The 19,100-nt window shown below is 31.3% G+C and overlaps 1 protein-coding gene across 1 annotated transcript in view; it reads right to left on the minus strand.

Moving 5' to 3' along the window:
- LOC143062766 (amino acid transporter heavy chain SLC3A1-like) overlaps positions 1-19,100 on the minus strand; it is a 387,949-nt gene that overhangs the window by 38,043 nt on the left and 330,806 nt on the right. The gene's annotated exons all lie outside the window — the stretch shown is intronic.

Here is a 19,100-nt window from a genome sequence, read left to right on the forward strand (position 1 = left end):
AGTACTCGTGTTAGTCATTGATAAATATATTTTTATTATTAAATACACATGTTGACACACAAATCTTATCACATATGTAAATAGTAGACATAATATATTTCAGAATCGTGTCCAAAATGAAAATGTACAGTTAATTCCCTTTAACTGTTCCTTTTTTGGCGATTTTATTAACCAAATAATTTCATTGATTCATTCTGTGTATCTACATTGTTTGGAAGTAGCGCATTTACTTAACTTTAAAGGCATTAACAATGAAAACAAAATATCGTTATAAATTGGTATTTGTTATGACTTCTTTTCATTTTTTTAAATTTGGAAAGTTGACAGTTGTCTCAATGACAATAATTAAGTATGTTTCAGTCATCTGGGCCGCGTTCAATATCGTAGCTGCTACGTAGTGCTATGTACATTTTGACTATTGAACGTGTAGCTATAGACTAGCTGCTACATAGATATCGAAAGCAAGCTACGTAGTTGCTACAATATTGAACTCAACCCTCTTGTCATTGTCAAAACCGGTAGTTAAGTCGTTTAAGGATTAGTTTAGTCCAATCACTGTGGAAAGTTACATTTGGTTTCATTTGTCAGCATAATTATGATTAATATTAACCGAAATCATTCTAAGTAAAATAGAATAAACAGTGATAAATAAAAATACCAAGTATTGTAATTATCTTGTCAAAAGAGACCTAAGGTTCCAAGGGGACACTATAAACCACAAGTCAATGTATAACATACTGAACAGTAGACAAATAGAACCAATACCACAACGCAAGTAACTGATTACAAAACACTACACAAAACAGGAAAAACTGACCAAACACGAACGCCTCAAAATATCGGTGTGATCATAATCACGGGTAAGAGGAATGGATTGTAGCTCCGGAAATTGTAACTTTTGTCATCTGCAACTGGCATTTTCTATAACTATCAACCAAATAATGATGACTTCGATTTCAACATTAACATATTATGAAAAAAAAAGGAAATGCTTTCAAATGTGTGCCTTATTGTATTATAATTGTACCGTTTTCAATTTAGGAAGCTTGGAGCTCGGTATTTTGTTATTTTACTTTTTTCCAAACATTAAAAATCATCATGATCGTGATATATATTTTCAACAATTTTGATAATTGAGATATGCAAATGTGCAATATTGCAAGAATATGATTATATTCGTTATCATTGGGAAAATCAGAGAATGCTGATGTATTTGTCTTAATTTGACATATTTTTCGGAAATTTTAGCAGAGAATACAGTTTACATTTTTTGAGATAGAATTAACCGAAAACAAATTTGCATGTATTAGCGACTTGGTGTACTTTTCTATCTTTAGTTAGCGATATGGTTAGAGGGTGAGGAAATAGGGATTATGATTCCGGGTTTGAAATAAGGGTTAGGGGTTTTGGAAATTCAAGGTTTGATGTAATACCAAGAATTTGAATATTTTAAGCTTTACCTATCGAAAGTGGATACATGTACATTTGTCCGTCAATGGGAGCAAATGCAGAATCGATTTCTGTAATGAGTTAATCGAAAATTCTGAGAGCATGAATGTGGCGAGATATCACAAAAGACAAATATAATCATATAATAATGTGTTATATTGGCAAGAACCGGTTTCAAAGCATACCGAATTATAATATAGCAGAACTCTACATATCTTGTAAAATGTATACATTCCTTCATTACGTGGCTTGTTTGCCTACCCAAAGAACATGTAATCACCATTTCTTTTTTGGTGGGGGTACGTGTTGCTCATTCTTTAGTTTTCTATGTTGTGTTTTGTAGACTGTTGTTTGTAGTTTAGTGCTTCATCGCTTTTTGCCATGGCATGTCTCTCATAACTATGACCATAACTAGGATATGTGGTCATTAATGAAACTGAACATTGAGGCGGATTCAGACATTTTTAAAAGGGGGTTTCAACCCAGGAGAAGGGGGGTTTCAAAACATGTCCCCATTCAAATGCTTTGATTGTCCAAAAATAAAGAGGGTTCCAACCCCAGGAAAACCTTCCCTGGCATCCGCCACTGGCACAATTGCTCTTAACTCTGAAATATTTCCTCTAAAACTTAAAACAACGTGACAAGATACTTAACTCACAGTTTTGTGAAATATTAACCGGTCGCGAACTTCCGTTATATTTCGATTTATCCACAACCGAATTGAGTACCTTGGGTTAGTTTAAGGTATATGAGGGGGAAATTCAGAGAAAAGTGGCCGTGAGACTGAAATAGAAACGAATCGAATCTCATGAAGCTAAAAATTGGGTGGATTTACTTTTTGTCTGATACCATCCGATGATTTTTTTTTAAATATTTCTTAAAACAACGTTTTCTTAGTAAAATGTCATTTCATCCACAAGAAAAGATATCAGATATCAAGGTTAATATCAAGGTTAAATGATAGTGGTAACACTAAACCATCTATACACATTAAGAAAACTCCTGAATCTATATAAATCACACATTTTTGGGGAACTTGGAATCATAGGTGTCACAAAACTCATTTTGAAAGTGGATATATTTGTTTTAAACGGGAGAAAATGTAGAATCTATTTATTCAAGAAGTAATAACACATTTGATCCCCCTCTTAGTCTTTGTTAAATTTGGGATTAAAAAAAACGTAAAGAATGTATCTTTGTTTCAAATAAAGAAATACTTGGTATGAGTAAAGTTTTATCCTGTCCAGTACTACAGTGAAAATGTCACATATCATGTCATTGCATATACGATGATAACCATCACCAGAAGTATATTAATCAAAATGTTACCCATTTTTCTTATTAACAAGCCTAAGTAACCATGTCACCGATGAAATGCAGGGTTTATTTCCTACAACTGTCAAGTTCAAGGGAAATTTTGCATTCATCTTTTCCGAATAAAACCGGATGTGGCGTAGTATGATTTTGTGGTATTCAGTCGGAAACCCGGTTGAAATAGAACAAAAGAATCGAAGCTCTTTGTTAGAGTAGGCGATAAATGTGTACTGTAATGTTTACTATAGTGACAAAAATTTTAAAAGTTAATAGAAACAAACAAAATTACAATTTTCTTCTCAATAACGAAGTGTTATATTTTAAAAAACACCATTTGCATAAGTTTTCAAATTTTTCAATTTATCTAGTACATAGTTAAGCAGAACAATTAGATATCAGGTCGACGACACGGGTATCTTTCAAGTTGGATGTAGAAAATGCATATCCTCCGATTTCTTTAAAAAAAATTACCACGGACGGAAAACATATCAATCTATTAGTTCAGTAATTTTCGTGTCTGCCCTTCTATTATGTGACTCAAGAAAAAATTCCAAAAAATGGGTGACAATAGTATCGAAAAGAGAAAATCGAGTGCACCTTTTTATATATCAAAGCTACAGGTTGACTTCATAACTTATAAAAATCACAGTACTAAAAGATGAAATACATGGGTCAACTGAAATACCTATCTAATGAATCACAAAAACAGAGTAGGTGTGTTCGAATAGCTATTATTTTACTAAAAGTACTTGACGACAGTCTTTCAAGTTGGATGATGAAAATGCATGTTTTCGAAAAATTATATTTTTTTGTGTGTGATTACTAGGGTTTATAGTCTTCAACCACCAAAAAAATCTAGTCTGCCCTTCCACGAAATATTTAATTAGAATTTTTTTAAATGTTTATGAATTTTCGAAAATTCCAACTGACAACCGATCAGACAATAGTTTTAAGTTGAATCAATGCAGACAAGATCGTTAACTGATGCTCATTAGCGAGTTGATACATTTCTCTTATAAAATGCAACTGACATATAAGGATCGTACTGGTGCAATGTGGATAAATTTATCGGTTTCCAAGAGCAAAATTGGTAGCGCGTCATCCCTACAATGGCTTCCATTTCTACGATTGTGAAAATGAACTGGCGTAATGGGGAGATAATTTTGACGAAGTAGGATCCTGACTGGTATTGTGCCTCGATGATTTAATCGTAAATGCACACTGAAACTGAATATGGCGGGGAATTACACGAAACGAGTTTAGTCTAGGTTGTGGTCAACACAAATGTATACAGCTGGGTTGCAACCGAAGATATTAAACACATTTTGCCGCAGAAAAATAAATACATTCCTTCATAATGTAGGTTGTAAATAACCTTCACTTTTATAGTATCATGATAACTTTTCATAATGGAGGCTGAAATAGAAGCCATATCAATGTCATTAAATAAAACCTTTTGTGCATTTAGTTTATATCTTTCTGATAAAATCAGGTGTTTTCTTCCATTTTTAGTTCTTAAAATAACGTATACTATTCTTAGTAAAATGACATATCACCCATGAAAAGAAGATATCAGATATCCAGCTTAAATGATGAGAAGTCAAAATTATATCCTAATTGTAATACACCTGTATGAAACTTGAGCACTGTGTCCTGAAACTAATATACATTTGTACATCACATTATTTCAACTTGCTTAGAGATGTCTCAATACTGTATATTTTTAAAAATATCTGTTCACACTTATTTTCGTGCAGTTCTAAATTTTATTTTTTTCAAAATCAAAATGGATGGATAAAATTTATTAGTCTTTAATTATGATAGACATGAAATTCATCAATAAATGTTTATAAATTGAAGATTTAAGAAAGCTTTGAACAAAGAAATAATACGTACGTACTAAAAACGCAAACACATTTAAATACCAAAGGGATTCCAGTAACTTGAACATAGAAAGAAAACGCACATACCATAAAAAGCCTATACAGTAAAAGTACTGAACAGTAGAATAACTAAAATTCCGAACACCAACAAAACTTCAAAACAGAAGTTTAATAAATAGCAAAATGAAAAAGTCAAACAGATCAAACGAATTGAAAATAACTATCATATATCTGACTTGGTACATGCATATCCATATGTGGATTAAACCTGTTTAGACATCTATAGACAAAGCATATAGGCAAAATGAAAGAGAAGAATACAAAAAATGACCATAGCATATTAACACAATAACGGGATGTGTGAGTACGAGCCACGCTAAAAGGAGATAACCAGCAATAAACTAAAAAGTAAAGGTTAAAAATATACAAAAGAAGATAAAAAGAACATAATAATACGAAATTAAGAGGATAAAAAATGTCAGTAACCAGATTCTATACTACAAAACCATCATGTATAACTTGTGAAGTTGAAACGGAATATTTACCAAGAAGGTCTTGGTATCTTCCGATGAACTTTATTTAGATATTAAAAAGAACTTGACGAAACCTTTTTTATACAAAATCCTGGTTCATCAACTTTCTGCCACCTAAGTACGTTTTATTAAGTCTGAGAAGCACCTGCAAGATCTTGAAACCGAATGAGTTTATCCCATATGGTATATCTTGTGGAAATTTATAATGTTAAAATTGAAATCTTCTCATTTGTTATATATTCTGGTACTGAGGTAACCGCTTATGTCAAATTCAAGGTTTAAGTCTTAACATAAAATAGAGGAAGCCTGTTGTTTTTTTTTTATTTATAGTTCTGGATGATATATGTGTATGATACCAAATTCGAAAAAGGTTGGATTATTAATGGAAAGAACATCTTCCCTACATCCGAATCTGAAATTAAACGAGCTGGCTTCTTTGATCTTCTTGTTTTTAAAAAGTGTCTGAAGAATCTCCGACTCATGCGAAAATAAGAAGAGGTCGGAAAAGATTGGCAAACAGTACATTCCTATAGGAATGCCGACAATTTGTTAAAAAAAATCTACTTCCAAATTTAACAAATATGTTGTCAATAAGAAACAAACAAGATGGCATGTAATTTAAAATTTGTTTTAAACCACTAGTACCATAAAAAAAAAACATACACAGTAAATATAGGAACAGGATGGCCTGTATTTTTAAAAAAGACATGAAGAAGAAATGAATTTGGAAAACAGGGTACAATGTGATAGCTTTCATGAAAGAAACTATGGTTTCACAACTGTTTGTTCAATATCATCATGCAAGAAATTAATAACAAAGATCAGATACAATACACAAGGTTACATAAAGGTTAATACATTTAAAAGATGCAATTGAAATCGTCAGTTATTGTATTTTGATAGTGAGTGACTATTTTCAATCATGATACACTTGTTTGAGGAAAACGGCAAGACATTTACCAGGAAAGATTTGAAAAGCTTATTTCTAAAATCAGTTTCAGATCGCTTGATTAACAACAATGGTATGGAGGAAATCAAAATTCACACCGATATTATTTTTACTTATACGCAGTATGATAATTTGTATAAGATTCCTTTTGATAACATACAATTTTGTGCTGGTTATTCTGAATTACATAATATAATTACATTGATACAGTTTAAATCACCAGTACACGAATATGTTAATGACTGGCTTAATCCGGTCTTCACCAGACTAAAGGTAATGACAAATACATCTAAAGTGTGAAAGCATACATACCAAAACTAATCTATACAGAACAACCTAGATCATCTTGTAGTCCGTCAAAAAAGTATAATATAAATAATTATCTCAAAGTCAAATTTAAAGAGTAGAAGTCTAGAAAAACTGACAGCATAAAACACTATCAATGATCGGAACAAGTGTACACAACTGCCATATTCCTGACGTATAACAGGCATTTGGCCTTATGGAGCTGCGACATAAGTATCTTATCTTTTAATTTTACTGATATTTCAATTTGGAATGAGAAAATTAAACTGTGTGATTCTACGCTAAATATTATATTTTATTTTCAATAACACAATTTTAAAGAATTAGGAAAGAATTGGGCTAATACGTAATTTCATGTAAAGTACTTTAAACGATCAACAAAAAAACTAATTTTTAAAAATCACCTTGCGTGCTATAGAAACTATGTGCATATTTCAAATGCATGTTTCCCCTATGCTTCAAAGGTAGATGAATACGAATAAATATCAAGTATTCATACGTTCGTGAATAGCGCAACGTGAAGAGAATCAGACATGATCACGTGTCATCTTGATCAGGAAGAAGCATGTGCTAAGCTTTTGATACTATCAGAACATGAAAGCATGTTACTTTCCGGACATTTGTGATTGGATCAATACTGAACAAAACTTTCTTTTGTATGATGTTCGATCTAAAGATGTTAACATCGGTCTAACAATACACGTAAACAGAAATATAACAAAGACAAGCATTTATATGGATGATTTTGACATGCCTATGCTCGGTTTTAAGGTCAAGATATAAGTTTGGTTTCTGTTAAAAACTGCTGCTTAAAGTTATCTATATGGAAAGGCGGTTTCTTCCTTTTTTTCCATAAAGAATTTAGCTAAAATATGTCAATCGGTGTCGTTTGTTATATCAAGTATGCATTTTTTGGTTGTTAAAATATTGACTGACAAGATTAAAATCATGCAAATTTCACTTAGCTATAACCTGTCAAGCAGGAAGTAAATAAGATGTATGGCTTGTTTCCATCAATTTCACAATTGAAGTGTAAATAAATGAGGCTTATTTAAAAAAAAACATGATCAGTTTTGGAACGAAGCCAATTGATCGAATTTATACCTACGTTGATTCGTTAGAAGAAAAGACCCAAATAGCATTCTGCAAGGTCAAGGCTGACGCAAAGAGAATCGAAAAGATGCGTTGATATGCGTTCAGATGCTTAGCAAGCATCCCATAATTCAAATTATTCTTAAATTGCTGTATCTGCTGCGCTAGGAAACTTCTTCTCTGCAATTTAGACTTTGACTAGAGGATATAAATTATGGTATCCCCTAATCTTCTTCTGGCCGACAGTTAAATCCTTGTAATGATTTGGTGCACCATCAGGTCAAAATGGGGATAAATTATGAACAAAAAAGCAATGAGTTTAATGACCCTTGAAACAACTGTTTGAGGAGCCCGTAGTTTCGACGAATGCTAAATTTTAGTCTAAATTCAATATACTTTTATTTTCTAGTTTTCTGTCATTTATTCCGGTTAACACCTATTGAAGGACCTTATTGTGTTAATTGATAAACTTTGTTCTAAGTTGCCACTTGATAGAATACATATATTATGTTTTTATTAGAAAGGTCCGAGACCACAATTGTCGTCCCTTGATTTTCGTTGTTCACGAATATAGTCCCTAGTGTTAACAGTGGGTTACTTGCCAATAATTTTTATACCCCTTCCAAATTTATTTCTCCATGTTTAATGCCTCAAATTGTAAGTAGGGGGGTGAAATTACACTGTAAAAAAATTTGGGTCCAGAATTTTACAGGAAAGTAGTGATTCGGTCCAGCTGAAAAAGGTTAAAAATTAGCACTTCGGAAGCTGTCAAAAGATTTCAAGACACCCTAAACACAAAATTGTCCATATTTTGAGTTTGAGGCGATGAAGTTTTCTATAATTTTGATATAATTTGTCCCAAAAGTAGTACAACACACTGTAAACATTTCATTGAGAAAGCGCAGGTGGGATTTTTTTAATTTTCATTTATGTTCTAAAAGAAATGCACTACGAATTAATTGTGTTCTCGGACCAGAAGTAAGCAAAAAAATAATAAATTTGCAATCTGGTTTTGATAAAACATGCATCATACATCATGTTTTGGACTGACATTTTCAAAAATTTGTGTAGCCATTATTTTGTCAATATTTTACCTTTAAGTTAATTATATGCAAGAAATGTAAACCATCTTTCAATTACGGATTGTTATCTGCACGTAGGTACATAGTGTGATCTATCTAATGATATTCAATACTATAATAATGTAGTTGTAATTTTCAACGTGGTAATTGATCAGAACACGTTGAATGATTGTTGCTCAACATTTTGAGATTTTGTACTATACAACATGCATGGCATTAACCAAACAAAAAACCGGGAGAAAGCGTCAGCGCTTAACGGTTTCTGGATAATAGAGATGTTGTTAATACTGCTAGCCAGGGGATATAGCTCTACAGACCTAGACACCAATAATTTTATAAAGGAGGAGTTTGGTGAAAATAAATTGCCTAACCTAAGATTGCAAAAACTTGTGTCTCTCATTTTCTTATTATTTCACTTATTCTATGATCATGATGATGCATTTTAAAACAAAATGACCATATTTCAAAACAACTGATAAAAACACGATCTGTTCTGATTACATCTGGAAACAAATATTTTATATTTTGATGCCCTATGAATTCTATACGAAAAAAGTATTTGCATTTTATCAACAAAATTATAGCCAAATTAAATTTCGTGACAGATGTTTTAATATCTTATAAATAAACCAAAACTTTAAGTTTGACTTATTTAAATATACCATAACAATTACAGTGCGTGTATCTATGAGACAGAAAACAACATAACTTCCTGATGCTAGCATATTAAATTTCATATATTTAATGTGAACAAAAGCTTCTATTTAAATAATCGTCCTTCAAAAAAACAGGTACCCTTTCTATATATATATATATACTTCCTGGTTGACAACTTTTCCACAGTGTTAGTTAAACCTCAATATGAGAAAGACGTTTATTTTTTTGTGAAAAACAGAGGCGGAAGGTACCAAGGAAAAAGAAGAATTACAAAAATATTGAACTCCGAGGAAAATTCAAAAGGCAAGTCCCTAATCAAATGACATTATCAAAATCTCAAACACATTAAACGAATGGATACCAACTGTCGTATTCCTGACTTTTGAAGTTTCAAAATTCAACAAGGACAGAAACCGGTAAGTAGATTATTTCTTTTGTTGTGTTTTGTAATTTTGTTTGCATGCGAGTTAGAATTACAAAGACATGCGTATTGGTACAGGATCGATATCAAAGTAAGCATTATTTCTGTCAATTATCAAAGAATTTAAAAAATTTAACGATATGAAAAAATTGAACTTTTTCAGACATAGAAAACTACATTCTGGCTGTCAAAATTAAAAAAAAAAATGTCTCCCGTAATAAAAGAAACATGCTCCACTAAGGTTGGTGCAGGTTTTACAGCAATTTCATGTTTGTTAGTAATCCATGTATTTTGTACTGAAAATGTGTCTACCCTTGTGCATACATAATAACCGATTCTTAAAGCTTCCATCCAGGTTTGGTTTGCACATTTCAAGGATTAATGGTCACAAAGATGAATTAAGATTTCAAAACAATTGATATTAAACTCTATAAAGAAAATAGTGTAACAGTCCGTTTTTTTTTAAACGTAGTTTGATCATGCTTGGAGCATTGCTTAGTTGTGATGTATGATATGAGATCAGTAAGGCTAAATAGAAAAAGAAATAATAATATGATTTTCAGTATAAAATCGACAGCTAATATTTATACCTCTCGTAGTGTGTAATGTTTTAACTTGTCCATCTGCCTTTCAGTCCGCCCGCCCGTCAGACCTGTAACAAGCTCCTCGAGAACCGCTACACAGAATTTCATGAAAAAAAATGTAGATAATAAGCACATACTATGTACATGTGCAGATCGAAAGGAAATCAAAATTTAACTTTTTTCTGTGCGTAATACCCGTTTGAACTTGGAATTTTGTCCTTAATAGAAGCGTTTCCATAACAGTGTGGACGAAACCATTACTTGGTGCTCTCATTTATGAATTCACTAGGTGTTGAAGTCATAAAACTTTGCCCAGTGCTTAGAGCACAGAGATCATGCTCGAAACATGAAATCCAACATTTTGATTGTTTGATTTTGGAGTATGAGAACAATAAACTGACTCAAAAGTTTTATGGCTTCAAGGTCAGATTAGGGGAACGTTCGTTTGTAACGCCCATTTATCACATCGTACTTGTTAAAGACATCTAAACTGTGGGGTAGCCAAAGGTTTTAAACGCCTAAATTAAATAATACGAATAACTAGGAGGACTAAACCTTGTCTGGTGATTTTAATGTTGAATTCTTAAACATTCATTTTTTCTTCTCATGCACATGCACGAACTTTACTCTTTTATTCTATTTATATCCCTATTGGAAGGCCTCTAACAGACTGAGTGAGCGTTTACAAACTCATTGTTATCGATAGCTGATGGCAAAACAAGTTAAAGGTAAATGATTCATTATCTTTACCAACATATGTATTGCAGTTGTCCATACTGTTACTGGAATACCTCTATACTTCTGTAACAGTTGGTCATTGAAATTTCCCAGAATCCATACTACAGAATTTAAATAAACTTTGTACTAGATAGTTTTAATGTGTAAATAGACAGTCAAGTATGGTTCAATTTATTTTTCTATGCGTTATTTGAACTATGAATGCTGGCCTAAATATACTACTGCAACAGTTTGTTATCCTAAATCCTCTGTTTTGTTTCTCGACTAATATCTACATACACACTCCTTCAATTTTTTTTTTTATTAAAACGAATTTTATTTGGTACCATTGGCCACAAGTTAACATGAAAAAGGTAGTGTCATAAAAACATGTGTTCTCTTTATTTTATTTAAAAATAGTAATGATAAACTCGACACATGCTTGTTTATTTTATGCATTGAAATTGAATAAATCGCGTTGATATCAAGCAATATCCAATTCTCACTCGTTTTGAAACCTATTACTATACATATAGGTGGCCTCATGTCTTAAATCAAGCACAATATACAAATTATGAAAGTCTTCCTTACTTAGAAACTGATATGTGTTATCATAATTTTTAGTTTTAATTCTTAGAATAATGAAACATAATCATCCGAGCTATGACCATTGACGCAACAATGCAACGCGGAAAAAATATCACATGTCTAAGTTAAAAATACTGTGGATTCATTAATTTTCGTGGGTACCAATTTTCGTGGATGAAGGAAAATTTGCATATTCGTGGATATTTAATATCATGGTTTTGCAGAAGTCTGTTTACAAACCTTTTGAGAATTCGTCATTCGTTGCAAGTTAGATTTCGTGGTTTACCTGTATCCACGAAAGCCACGAAAATTGGTATCCAACGAATAATAATGAATCCACAGTAATCGACTCGAGCCTAACTGATATTTTTTTCTTCTCGTAAATACACATGGCACATCAACATAATGTTGTCGTTTATGTCCCATTTACATACATCCAACAATTGTTCTTCTTTTTTTAAACTTTTTTTCTGGCAGTTTATATTTTTTTTGTAAATAAAAAGCTGGAATTTTACCTATAATGGGTTTTTTACTACAGAATTATAGGATAAGGTAAAAAAATGAGAAGAATTACATAATCTTTAGTTATGAACTTTAGCACAAATATGTGAAGGTGCATTGGTGTTTTTCACTAGTAGTAGTACGAATAGTAATTAAGCAACTTAAACGGAAATTGATTGGTCATCACAATTTTATTCAAATTTTACATGGCATGCCAATATGAATTTTGATAATACGAAAGCTATTTATTGTGTAATTCACATGGTACTTTTGAAAGCACGTTCTTCAATCCAATATATATATATAGTATTTATATAAATTCCATTTGAAATACTATGACATAATTATTCTTTTTGGTTGGATGTATTTAGCCTGTAAGAACAGGTTTTCTTGTGCATGATAATCCAAATAGTAACACACAAAAATAATGTAATTTAATTAATCTCTAATGGCCAATTACGTGGATCATAAATTTTAATGAACTGTAGTGATTTTATATATGTGCATATGCGAGGCACTAGAAGTGCAATGGTAAACGACAGAAACGTATTTAAATGTTAATAACTTGACAAATAGCTGATTTTTAACTAAAATAGACTGGTCTCACCCAGACTGTCAAACACTTTTATTAGTGGAAAATAAGACATCAAGACATTATTTTAAGCTTCAAGCTTTCTCCAACAGTATATAACAACTGACCACACGATATAGCACACCAGTGATAAAAGTGGCGCTAAACACCAATTTATCAATCAAGCAATAATATTTTTTTATATGAAATGACATATCATAATGAAATATGTTTTGCATTTATATCAATCATATCACACAAATAGTAATGCTGCAATAATATGAATTTTTAGTATTAATATTACTTTGGGTTTTTTTTTGCGTTTTTTGTTTTGTTTGCGAAATTTAATATATGTTTTAAAAAAAAACTGGTTTTCACAGGTATGCATAAACATGGTTGTACTTTACTTGTCAAATAAGCGTTTAATTTGTCAATTACAAGGTAATACGACATGTTTGGTATTGCTTGGTACAATTTAGATAAAAAAAATATCATTACAAGGTTATACTACAATGATTGGTATTGCTTAGTACAATTTAAGTAAACACATCATTATTGTAACTTATATTTTATTGTAAAAAAAAGTTAAATCATATGTTACGATTCAACCTATATGACTTTGCTTTTTTCTACTTTAAATGAAAATATCCAATTTAAGAAGTATGTATCTCACTACTATAGAACGAACAATACTGTAGTATAAATAGACAGAGCTCGTCAGCAGCCTCTATCCTTTTCCACGAAAACACTGTATTGTTATCAGACTATATTGTATAGGTAAACCGGTTTTGTAGGTTTTTAAAAGTGATTTTTTTACGACACAATGCTTTTATGTTTTATGTTGCATGTTATCTTTTCATTCTCGTATATGTCCTCAAATTACATGACTTTTGAATACTTGAATATTAAATGGTTGTAACTGAGCATGACATAGCCTAGAAAAAATAAATCTACAAATATATATACTATTTAGCCTTGAGTGTAAAACAAAACCAGTCTTATAATTTGGTACACCAAACATGCGTTTTGCCTTCACAAGACTCTGAATCATCAGTGCCGATGGAATCAAAATATTTAAAATCAAATTAATTGACGAGTAGAAGAGCAATGAAAGACAAAAATTCCAAAATGTTTTCAAAATTTGACTTCGAAAATTTATGCATGGTACAGAAAAGAAAAAGTTTATTGAATGATTTAAAAGTAAAAATTAACAATAAAAGTTAATTTAGTGAAACGAAATGGCCAATGTCAAAGATAGTTTATGTCAGGAGAGGAAAGATCACTATTAAGGCGGTGATATTACCCACGGGGGATATCAAACTTGCAAAACTAACCACATCCTTTATCGTGAAGAAGACAAAAAAAAATGGGAAAAGAATGCGAACATAGCAAACCTAACCACATTCTGTTTCACAAAAAGTTAATACGTTTTAGAGGTAGTCTTATTTCGCTATTTCAAAAATTATTTAAAACATAAAAAAGGTAAAGAGGGGAAATGTTAACAAATATTTTTCAAAATTTTCACCTGAACTTCCTCAGTTAAAGGAATTGAAGGCGGATACGTTTTGAAATATTGTTTGAATATTTAATAAATCAAAACAAAAAGGAGTTTTTAGAAAATAAGGAAACTCAAAATCTACCACATGTAGGTAAGGAAGTAGTTTAACTTTGCCTTAATAAATATTAGATATTATGAGTGACGAAATAACAACTTGTTTAAAAATACCATTGACATTAAGAAAAAAAATGTGCGAAAGCAAATTTACAGATCTAACATTGTTGGGTTGATGTTTAGACGAGTTGTATATATATTATGTACACAGCCATGTATCACCATCATTGATGGCGATCCGATGGATACATCTGTTGTCGAGTTGTCACTGACTCAGACGTACTTATAAATATAATTATTTTCTGTGACTGTATATTACATTAATTTGTAGGATCCTTTACTATAGATAATTTAGCTGATCTGTAACAATAACATCTTCATGCCTTATATATCATGTACTGTAGTACGCCGCTAGATTTAAACTGACGAGGAAAGGTAACACACGGCCAGCGAAAGCTCTTTTTTTAGAGCCCAGGTGGTCGTGTGGTCTAGCGGGACGGCTGCAGTGCAGGCGATTTGGTGTCACGATATCACAGTAGCATGGGTTCGAATCCCGGCGAGGGAAAAACCAAAAATTTGCGAAAGCAAATTTACAGATCTAACATTGTTGGGTTGATGTTTAGACGAGTTGTATATACATTATGTACACAGCCATGTATCACCATCATTGATGGCGATCCGATGGATACATCTGTTGTAGAGTTGTCACTGACTCAGACGTACTTATAAATATAATTATTTTCTGTGACTGTATATTACATTAATTTGTAGGATCCTTTACTATAGATAATTTAGCTGATCTGTAACAATAACATCTTCATGCCTTATATATCATGTACTGTAGTACGCCGCTAGATTAAAACTGACGAGGAAAGGTAACACACGGCCAGCGAAAGCTCTTTTTTGAGAGCCCAGGTGGTCGTGTGGTCTAGCGGGACGGCTGCAGTGCAGGCGATTTGGTGTCGCGATATCACAGTAGCATGGGTTGGGTTCGAATCCCGGCGAGGGAAGAACCAAAAATTTACGAAAGCAAATTTACAGATCTAACATTGTTGGGTTGATGTTTAGACGAGTTGTATATACATTATGTACACAGCCATGTATCACCATCATTGATGGCGATCCGATGGATACATCTGTTGTAGAGTTGTCACTGACTCGGACATACTTATATATATATATATATATATATATATATATATATATATATATATATATATATATATACTGACTCAGACATACTTATATATTGATTTACCATTTTTTCTATTCTTGCTGGATTTCACGTTTATAGATCGTTCATCTCTCCATAACTCAAAAAATAAAAAGACTATTTTATTATTGCATTCAAATCATCGAAATAGAGGAACGATATCAAAGGGATATCATAACTCATAAGTCTAGAACAAACTGACAAAGCCATGGAAGCCTTTAACCCCAGAAATGTTTTTCAAATAATCTGCAAATAATGCACTATAGTTGGCATTCCCATAGAGCATAACCCTTCCATAAAAATATCCATCTATTTGAAAAAAGCAGAAAAATATCATATAATTACAACATGAAATCAAAGATCTTTCTACAAATTTGGCGATGTTTTGACCACTTTAGTATAGTTAAGTCGAATAGTTATCAAAAGATAACAGGCTTATAATTTAGTACGCCAGACGTGCGTTTCGTCTACATAAGACTCATCAGTCGAAAACAGACTGACAATACCAGAAAGACGACAAGACAAACACAATAAACTAAAGACTGAGCATATGAACCCCACCGTAAATCGGATTGATCTCAGGTGCTCCCTAATGATAAGCAGATTCTGTTTCACAAGCGAAGTTAAATAAAATTTTGCTGCTTTGGGAACAATTTATGAACTTTTAATTATATTTTTAAACATTGCATTACTTGGTGATGTACACTTATCATTATACCTCATATGATTCAAAAATTAACTGAGTGATAGTGTTCAAACAACACTTGATCACATAGGTGGAATGAGGTATTATACAAACTAGCACGATTAAAATTCTGATTAGAACCAAATTAAAAAAAGATAAGATCACTAATATAAACCATGTTTTGACTATTCAGATACATGTATAAGACAAAGAAAAGATAGACATCTCATAACATTTAAGATATTTAAAATTATATCAAACATATTAAGGCTTATTAAAGACATTCGATTTAACAAGTACATATAAATGGTACGAATATATGAAAGGAGGGTCTGCGGCTGGATTACATTAATAGAAAGTAATTATAAGCAAGTATTATGGTAAAATGGTTTGAAAAATTAAAGAATAGCAACTGATACCCCCCCCTAAAAGAAATAAAATAAAATGTAGAAAAAGATGAACACAAAAATAAATAGAGATTTAACGGTCAAAGTATACAAATATTTAGAGAATATAGCATTATTATATAAATTCAAGAATACAGAAATGCTGACCATCATCAAGACTCCCATATATAGTATTAATGCAGGTACCAGCCCAATCCGGAATATATATTTAAATATAAAGAGCTTAGCAGGTATTATGCTAGTTTTTTTTGCGCATTTGATAAGTTTCATTACTATAATTAGCTTTTTAAAACTACGTCTTACTCAACTGAATAACCTGGATTCGTTCCAAAACTTTTATGTACTAGTAAATGATTTTAAAAATGAAACCCTTTTTTTATTTACATTGTATGTATTGAATGAATGGAAACGAGTGATGCATACATTACAACAAACAACTGTGTCCGTACTTCCTTGTCGTTTAAATAATTATAAGCTATTAAAAAATTGTATTTAGAAAATATTTAAAGATTTACGACGCAAATCAGAAAAATCTAATTCAGTTCAATTCAATTCAATATTTTATTTTAGTCTCGTCTCTCAAAAACATACAACACAGAATGAAATTAAATACTTATCATAAATATATAATAGAGAGCCATACAGTACAGAATTATAAGAGAACATTATAGATATTCGTCTATTACTAAACATACTTATAAGTATACATAATTATCAAGGTTAAATTCTTTACAGAAGAATTTTATTTGCGTTTCAAAATAATTTTCTTCTGGAAGCATGAAAGCATTTACAAGTCAACTGTTTTGTCTGAAAATATTAACCTTGTTTATCTTTTAATTGTTTGGCAATTTTTTCATGAAAATAAACATTCAGAACGAAAGCAAATAATACAACTCGGTAAGTTATGCTTGTAAGTAATATTGGCAAAAAGTTCATCATTTTAGGTGGGCACAGTATTTGTCTCTTTGAAAAAACAAACCAGCTACATGTATGTCCTTTACTAAACCTCTTTCTGTTATTACCAGAGGTCACATTCAAGTTGTTGTATGTATTTATTTCTTTCCCTTGCAATAACATCTTAACAACGCGATGCAAAGGATTGTTTTGTCCCAATTTCTAACAGTATGCATAACATACTCCACATTTTAAGATTAAATGTTTGATTTAGGTAATAAGTAGATTCGTTGATAAAATAGAACGTGTTTTGTGATATAGTTCATGATAGTTTATGTCTTAGCAACTACAAACGCATTGCATTATTGGGCCACGAAAGGAGATGCATGGCATCGTTGTGAATAAATCTTAAATCATATATTATTTTTTTAAAGTTTAATTGGTTAAATGATTGTTGGTTGCTTAATGTCCAGTGGCAAATATTTCTTGCATGATCAGAACGGTAAAATGAAAACTATTTTTTTTTAACTTCGTGTTTTTCTTTAAAAAGATGAACAACATTTATGCTGCCTTTATATAAACCTTTTTAAGGGTTTCATGATTCTCGGATTTGCATGCCTGAATGAAGAAAACAAATACATTGTACTTCAATCATGTTAAATATCAAACTGAGGAATCTTTTGAATGTGTTAGTTCATCTATAAAGTCTACTAAACGCATTTGGTTGATTATCTTTCCGTTCAGGAAAAAAGCACTGTCTACTGACATGATGTACTGCGTCCTTTTCATGTTGTCTATCGTTTTGGTTTGTTCTCCTCCTGAGTTGCGATTATGAAGAAGAAGCACTACAATAAACTGAATAATGTATTTGTATGAAATTACGACGCCATTGTATAACCTTTCACAAAAAGTAAATGTATTTATTTTTTAAGGCTATAGTATAGGGACCAATAATACATCGATGTAGATGTATTTTTTGTATTGCTTTATACCAAATCGACGATTCATTTGTATAGAAGTGATGCGCTTCATTAATGTAATCTCTTGTGCACAATCTATGGATGATACCTCTATTCGAAACAAAATTCTGAGGATTAAAAGTTTTAAAAAGAAAATAAATAAAAATTTCTTAAATAGTCAATCAAGAAACTGAAAATAAAATTAAAGGAAATAACCCGATGTCAAGAACAATAGTAGTTGGTGAAAACTAAATAAATCTCATGAAGATTCAATAACTGTCATAGCGTGTTTAAAATTTGAGACAGACTGAAATTCATCAAAAACAAGGAAATTATTTGTTTATATATAAAACAGGGAAATATTAACTATCGAAATGATCAAACCCGAATACCTTAAAATCATAAGACTTTTTATAAATATTACATAACTATAACATAATATATCATGGTATATGCACCAGGTGTTAACCCCAAATTTTGTACTTTGAATAATTTGAATAAGGACGAAATCTCAGTTTAATAATAGCAGAGGCAGATTCAAGATTTTTAAAAGAAGGCGTAATTCCTGATCAACCATTCCATTATTGAGAAGAAAAAAATGGACAATTTTAAACTTTTACCATTTTTATATATTCCGTGAAAAAACAAACATATGACTAAATTTATTAGCGATCATACGCCAC

Source organism: Mytilus galloprovincialis, chromosome 2 (genome assembly GCF_965363235.1).
Source record: "Mytilus galloprovincialis chromosome 2, xbMytGall1.hap1.1, whole genome shotgun sequence".
Lineage (NCBI taxonomy): Eukaryota > Metazoa > Mollusca > Bivalvia > Mytilida > Mytilidae > Mytilus > Mytilus galloprovincialis.